Genomic DNA, 8,365 nt, shown 5'->3' on the forward strand with positions numbered 1-8,365 from the left:
AGACACGACCATAATGAAATGGCCCGTGTCATCCGTGGAATGAATAGATCTCCCACAATGCTTGAAAACCTTGTCCTCAAAGATGGCGCCCACCGAGAAATCCAGATCCAATGTTGATCCACCAGAAGGACCCAGATGAAATGGCTATAGACGTGTAGATCAGATGCCGCCGGAGTAGATGGGTGGATCAGAAACAAAAATCACTGACTAGAAGAGGAGATCGCCGGAAAACCTAGGCCAGAGGTGGGAGGGGTGGGTGGGTGGTTTGCCATTTTTCCTCGGCACGTTGTGTTAGAAGTGTTGACAAGACTTTCTCTAAGCCTACGTGTGTTCTCTTCCTCATACATGCTCCAGAGCTTTGTTAGGCACATCTTCAAAGACTGTGGCCACTCTTGATCAACCCACTCCAAGTAAGAACACTTCCGTTCATCCTATAATATTTAAAACTAGATCAGTAATAATTGTAGGGGAAATGGGTTTATAGCAACATATAAAATCACCAATGCTTATTTTGAAAAACTGAAGAAACATGTTAATTATGACATATCTTCTCAAAAAGATCAATGTGCAAATGAAATAATTGGTACTGAGAAAACAACCAAATTCTGGAACATGAGAAACTATAATTAACTACAACGACGCTACAAGTTCTTACTCATGTACAATAAATAACAAATTGAACATTTTATGAGGAAGGTAAAAATAACTTCAACAACATAGCGACAGTGTTTGGATGACAGCAAATTGATACTAACAGGTGTGCAAATGCACAAATTTAGTAACATATAACTAATAGCACTAAGGCCGTCCACTATGTATGCCAAAACTGGGGTAAAGTCTACTGTTCCTACATCTCGCACCGGTGCCCTGCATGGGCGAGCTGATGCAACGGGAAAAAAATCAGGGACCCGGACTCCGGAGCACGTAGTTGCTCCGATGCCCAGTTCCTTCATGCCATAAAGATGTAGTATTTTACTGCTTGGATGCTCGGATGTGTGGACCAAATTTGGCTCCACAAACTACTGAAGCAGTGCCAAATAATTTTCTAATGGCACCGCTGATGAGATGGCAACAATTTAAGTTACTAGGTACAAACTGTGACACTGTCTTAGGATGCGTTTGGTTGAAGGTGTGGTATGAATGGGTTGGGACCGTGAAAGTGTCTGAATCACATCTAACAAATTATTTGTAAAAATGAAAGAGGGTCTAACCTTCTCTGCACATGCCAGAAACTTCCTCCCACTATCCGCAGAATCAAACACAACTAGCTTCATGCATGGAGATTGATGGTGACAACGAGCAGATAGATCTTCAGCCACCCCGCTCCATTCGTTGCCACTGATGGTCTTAGGGAGCTACAAGAGGAAGAAACGACTCAAATCGACCTCTGGGTAAAAATCCTTCATTCCATGTATAGCCCAAGAGAGATGAGAGAGACATACCCGGGTGGTGAAGGAGTAGTCGCTGGAGGAGGAACCGCTGGAGATGTCTTTGAAGAAGACCATGGCGACCCCGGCGGTAGGATGCGAGACGGCGAGAGCGAGGAAGTGGCTATAGCTTAGCAAGGAAGGAAGGGAGGAAGGAGGAAACAGGGGAAATGTGACTTGTGGTCAAGGAGAAAAGGGGGTGGGGAAGGGGGGAAGGGGGTGGGGGTAGATATTTTGGCGGGAGGCCAAAATTTTGGAAATGTGGAGGGAAACTTTGCGCGTGGTGCCGCCAGACCATTCACTTTGAACGATTGTGTGCATCACAAATGATTCTTCTGCTTTACGCGCATGGGATGAGTTTGATAATTCAAATTTTGGTCTCAAGGCATGGGCACATTCACTTTGAACGCGCGCGGTGCCGCCGGACCATTCACTTTGAACGATTGTGTGCATCGCAAACGATTCTTCTGCTTTACATGCATGGGAAGAGATTGATAATTCAAATTTTGGTGGAAATTTCCCCGGGTACGTCATTGCATAATTTAACATCGCTTGCTAATTTGGGCACACAAAATAGCATACAACAGACATACCACACTTACTGAATTGAGCAATTTTAGGAATTACACAGAGCCAGTTGACCTAAACATTGCTCTAACAAAAGACCAACATTAAAAACAAAGCATAAGTACGCATAATTAAAAATCTGCCGCCGCGCTAGCCTATGCATCGCCGGTGTGAGATCAGACGTCGATGACTTGTCTTGGCGAAATGCCGCCGTTGGTGGACTCCGTGCCCCCCTGCCGAAGTCGACCGCGTCCTCGTCCTCGGCGCCGCCCTCAAGGTTGTAGTACTCATAGTAGTGGCTGCACCAGAGCTCGCATTGATACTCCACTGCCGATTCCTCGATGGACAGACTCTTCTCTACCTCGACCTCGGCCACGCGCAACTCCTCCTCCCAGCGCTCCTTGATCTCCGCCTCCTCCTGCATCTCCAGCTCCCGCTCGGCGACCTCATGAGGAAGCATGTGCTCCGTGGCCACCGTCGCCTGTTCATACGTGGGTTGCATGCTGGAGTTCGACGTGGCCTGGAATATCTTGGCATGTGCATCCTCGATCTTGCCATGGATGGCCTCAACCCGGGCCAGGGCGGCATCAGTGACACGGACGACAGCTCGAGCGCTCTCGGCGTTTGTAGCCGCCGTCGCAGCAGCAACTGCAGCCGTCTCGACTGCTGCAGCTGCCCTGTCGGCTGCCGCAGACGCCCTCTTGGCGGAAGCGGCCACACTCAATGCTGATGCGGCGACACTCTCGGTGTAGGCGACCGCGCTTTGGGGGGGGGACGCGGCCATCGTACGGGCCTTCACGAAGCGTTTCCACGGCATCATCTTTGCAAGAAGGGGGTGCGGGAATGGGGATCAGGATTCATGGATTCGGGGGTTGCCGGCACTAGAGCAGACGAGCCGGCGAAGCTTAAGGAGGGAGACTTAAATAGACCTAGATATTTTCATCGCAAATGGTTCCTAGAAAACAACCGTGTGTGATGTTTTAGATATTTTTTATTAGCTGTGAAAGACGAATTTGGAATAAAGTGCCAGCGGATAGTGTTTTAAATGAATGAGAAATTCTGTAGTACTAATACAACTGTCATTTCACCTTCTAAGACATTTAAGTGATTTTCTAGCCATTTAATGACCATAATTGAAATTTGAACTACATGTACATGCAACAGCTAACCATAACGGTTTGAAAACTCATATTTCATGTACTTGTGTGCTATTTAATTCCATGTGCAGTAAATTGGAAGGAATTTTCAAACATATTGGTCTAACAGCTATGACACAATTAAGCATGGACTGACATGGCATTTTAATTCCAAAAAATAAAAAAACCAGAAACACATGAAACCTTGGTTGATGTAATGTCATGCCACCAAGATGATGTGGTAAAATATTGGCATGTTTGACCAAAGTTTGGACACACACCCCTCACAAACTGGAGCAACTCACTAGAAGGCTCGTGGTTCCGAGAGGGAACAATGCATGTTTCATGACGAACGGGAGATAGCTTCCTCTTACAGCCTTCAATTTTTTCTCTACGTCTAATGTGCACTACTACAACTATAATGTGAATTTTTTGAAAATTCTAGGGGTCATTTGACCTTTCAAAGACATTTAAGTGATTTTCTAGCCATTTAATGACCATAATTCAAATTTGAACTACATCTACATGCAACGCCTAACCAAAACGGGTTGAAAAATCATATTTGTGTACTTGTGTGCGAGTTAATTCCATGTGCAGTAAACTAGAAGGAATTTTCAAACATATTTGTATCACGACATGGACACATATGCATGAATACGTATGCATGGAGTGGCATGTCATTTTAATTCCAAAAAAAATCTGAAACACATGAAACCTTGGTTGATGTAATGTCATGCCACCAAGATGATGTGGTAAAGAAAATGGCATGTTTGACAAAAGTTTGGACACACACTCCTCACAAACCGGAGCAACTCGCTAGAAGGTTCGTGGTTCCGAGAGGGAACAATGCATGTTTGATGAGGAACGGGAGATAGCTTCCTTCTACGGCCTTCAAATTTTTTCTACGTCTAATGTGCACTACTACAACTGTAATGTGAATTTTTTGAAAATTCTAGGGATCATTTGACCTTTTAAAGACATTTAAGTGTTTTTCTAACCATTTAATGACCGTAATTCAAATTTGGACTACATCTACATGCAAGACCTAACGAAAACAATTTGAAAAATCATATATGTGTACTTGTGTGCGAGTTAATTCCATGTGTAGTAAATTATAAAGAATTTTCAAACATATTGGTCTCACGACATGCACACATGCATACGTATGCATGGAGTGACATGCCATTTTAATTAAAAAAAATAGAAAAATGATCAGAAACACATGAAACCTTGGTTGATGTAATGTCATGCCACCAAGATGATGTGGTAAAGAAATTGACATGTTTGACGAACGTTTGGACACACACCCCTCACAAACCGGAGCAACTCGCTAGAAGGTTCGTGGTTCCGAGAGGGAACAATGCATGTTTGATGACGAACGGGAGATAGCTTCCTCTTACGGTCTTCACATTTTTTCCTACATTTAACATGCACTAATATAACTGTCATGTGAAAATTTTGTAAATTTTAGGGGTCATTTGACCTTTTAAAGACATTTAAGTGATTTTCTAACCATTTAATGACCGTAATTCAAATTTGAACTACATCTACATGCAACGCCTAACCATAACGGTTTGAAAAATCATATTTTTGTGTACTTGTGCACGAGTTAATTCCATGTACAGTAAATTAGAAGGAATTTTCAAACATATTGGTGTCAAGGCATGGGCACATGCATGGAGTTCATGCCATGGCATTTTAATTCCAAAAGATTAAAAATGATCAGAAAAACATGAAACCTTTCTTGATTTAATGTCATCCACCAAGATGATGTGGTAAAGAAATTGGCATGTTTGACGAAAGTTTGGACACACACCCCTCACAAACCGGAGCAACTCGCTAGAAGGTTCTTGGTTCCGAGAGGGAACAATGCATGTTTGATGACAAACGGGAGATAGCTTCCTCTTACGGCCTTCAAAATTTTTCTACATCTAACATGCACTACTACAACTGTAATGTGAAATTTTGGAAAATTCTAGGGGTCATTTGACCTTTTAAAGATTTTCTAATCATTAAATGAGCATAATTCAAATTTGAACTACATCTACATGCAACACCTAACCAAAATGGTTTGAAAAATCATATATGTGTACTTGTGTGTGAGTTAATTCCATGTGCAGTAAATTAGAAGGAATTTTCAAACATATTGGCTCACGACATGGACACATGCATACGTATGCATGGAGTGACATGGCATTTTAATTCAAAAAATAGAAAAATGATCAGAAACACATGAAACCTTGGTTGATGTAATGTCATGCCACCAAGATGATGTGGTAAATAAATTGGCATGTTTGACGAACGTTTGGACACACGCCCCTCACAAACTGGAGCAACTCACTAGAAGGTTCGTGGTTCCGAGAGGGAACAATGCATGTTTGATGACGAATGGAAGATAGCTACGTCTTACGGCCTTCAATTTTTTCCCTACGTTTAACGTGCAACTGTCATGTGAAAATTTGGTAAATTTCAGGGGTCATTTGACCTTCTAAAGACATTTAAGTGATTTTCTAACCATTTAATGACTATAATTCAAATTTGAACTACATCTACATGCAACGCCTAACCAAAACGGTTCGAAAAATCATATTTTTTGTGTACTTGTGTGCGAATTAATTTCATGTGTAGTAAATTATAAGGAAATTTCAAACATATTGGTGTCAAGGCATGGGCACATGCATGGAGTGCATGCCATGGCATTTTAATTCCAAAAAAATAAAAAATGATCAGAAAAACATGAAACCTTGCTTCATTTAATGTCATGCCACCAAGATGATGTGGTAAAAAAATTGGTCTGTTTGACGAAAGTTTGGACACACACACACCCCTCACAAACTGGAGCAACTCACTAGAAGGTTCATGGTTCCGAGAGGGAACAATGCATGTTTGCTAACAAACGGGAGATAGCTTCCTCTTAGGACCTTCAATTTTTTTCCTATGTTTAACATTTAACATGCACTAATACAACTGTCATGTGAAAATTTGCAAATTTTGAGGGGTCAATTGACCTTTTAAAGACATTTAAGTGATTTTCTAACCATTTAATGACCGTAATTCAAATTTGAACTACATCTACATGCAACGCCTAACTAAAACGGTTTGAAAAATCATATTTTTTTGTACTTGTGTGCGAGTTAAAAAATCATCAGATGATGTAAACATCTGGTGTTCAAAAAAGAAAATGTAAAGATCTGGCAAGACAACCGGCCCCCACACGATTGGCACTCTATCTCGTGGCTCGAGGTTTGGTAGGTGATTGGCGGGGATCATTAATCAAACACTGTTCTGTATTGGAAACCGTCAGCTATTATGTTCACACACGGATTTGCCGCGGGAATTGTGTGTAATTCAAACTATAGTACTCGTAAATTGCGACGACCAACGTGTGTACTGTCCCCGGCGATCTAGATTTCGGTCGCCAATAAATACTACCTTGCTCACGTCGTCCCGCCCGCATTCTCATCTACATCCTCCCCTCGCTCGCCCTCTTTCTCTCTCTCTCTCAAATCTTTGCCATGGCGCCGCTGGTCTGCCCACACGCCAATGAGGAGTCGCCACCCCCCGAGGACGCTCACTCGATTAGCAACAACAAGGACCCCTACGCGCTGCCTGATGAGGTTGCGTCGGACCCCCATCCTTTGGATTGGTTTTGGGGCCAGTACAATATTTGTCTACGGAAGTCGTTGCCACCGGATGAGAAAGCCAGGCAAGTGGCATTCAAGAAGGAGATGGCAGAGGAGGAAGCCCGGTACCAGGTGGCCTGTGAAGCCCGTGATGCCGCCTGGAAAAAGGAGGCGGCGGAGCTTTGGGGGCGGGCGCGTCGTTGTGCCGAGGAGGTGTACGAAGACGGGTACTTCGCGAGGAAGGTCATAGGCGCTGGGCGCCTTGTCGCTGCGTGGAGGTGGGCTGATAAGCTCCAGCACGCCACCGACGAGGAGCTCCGGTGGGCGCCCAATGAAATGGCAAGATTGGCCACACGCGTCCGCCAGCAAGAGGCAGATCGGTACGTCAAGCGTTGCGAGGCGGAGGAGTCGTAGTACTTCCTCCGCACTGGGAAGACACCGCTCACCAGGGAGCTGCTGGCGAGGGGCTACCGGAATACTGGCCCCAGGAGGGATTATTAGTTTTAGTATTGATCGTTTTCAATTTTATGCATTGTACCTAGTAGTTAAGTATCATCACGTATATGTGATGATATTATATATATATATATTATGTGATGATCTAGTGAACAATTAATATATATATATATATATTATGAATTCCAATTTTATATCTGTTTTTGTATACTAATTTGAATCTAGCTGTTATCATCCACATATACAGAATGGAAAGCGTATATACACACATTGAAATAGAACATATAAGAATGGAAAATAGAGTACACACATTGAAACAGAGCAATACTATGACTGCTGTGTATACATAGCTACACACGTCGAAACGACTTTTCAAAATAAAATGCGTCCATGAGACCATGACAAGCAGCCCTTGCCTAGGATAGCTCTTGGCTCTGCCTGAACTCGTGCAGGCGTTCGTCCAAGCGGTCGAAACGCTCGCGGTACATCTAGAGCGCGATCTTGAGGTCCAAGTTGGCTATTTCATCGGAGATCACCAGCTCGAGGATGCGACGGCCATGTTCCTCTACTGCGCCCAGGTGGACACCTGGGCCAAGGAGGCGGTCGAGCCTATGGACCAGCGCGTTGGCATCCAGCGGGCCGCGGACAAGGCGAACGGCGGCACCCATGCGATCGGCGTGGCGGGCGTCCGATGCAAGTACGACACGGCCGGCCTCTAGTGCAAGTACTGCGCTAAGGGCCTCTACCCACTCCTGGCGAGGAATGGGGGTACTAACGGGATGTGTACCCAGCTGCGACACCATGTCGACAGCAGGTAAGCGCCGCTTGATCTGCTCTTGCTGTGCGGCGCACCGCGCCTCTCACTCTGCGGCGCTCCAATGGTCTCGCCGTGCGGCGAGCCACAGCTTATCAGCGTGAATGCGCCTAGCTTGCTCTGCGCCGCGCCATCGATCATGTTGTGCGGCGAGTTGCAGCCTATCAGTGCTGACATGCCTATCTTGATCCACGACGCTCAAGCGCCATGCACCAAAGGTCTGCTCAACCCTGGCGATGACGCGCATCACGGCGTCGTCCATCGTGTTGCTGGGGAGCACCTTGGCCTCGACGGGCTGTGGCGCCTGCTCGTTTTCCTCGTCGACAAGGTTGATGGCAGAGG

Source organism: Triticum urartu, chromosome 5 (assembly GCF_003073215.2).
Source record: "Triticum urartu cultivar G1812 chromosome 5, Tu2.1, whole genome shotgun sequence".
In the NCBI taxonomy this organism is placed as follows: Eukaryota; Viridiplantae; Streptophyta; class Magnoliopsida; order Poales; family Poaceae; genus Triticum; species Triticum urartu.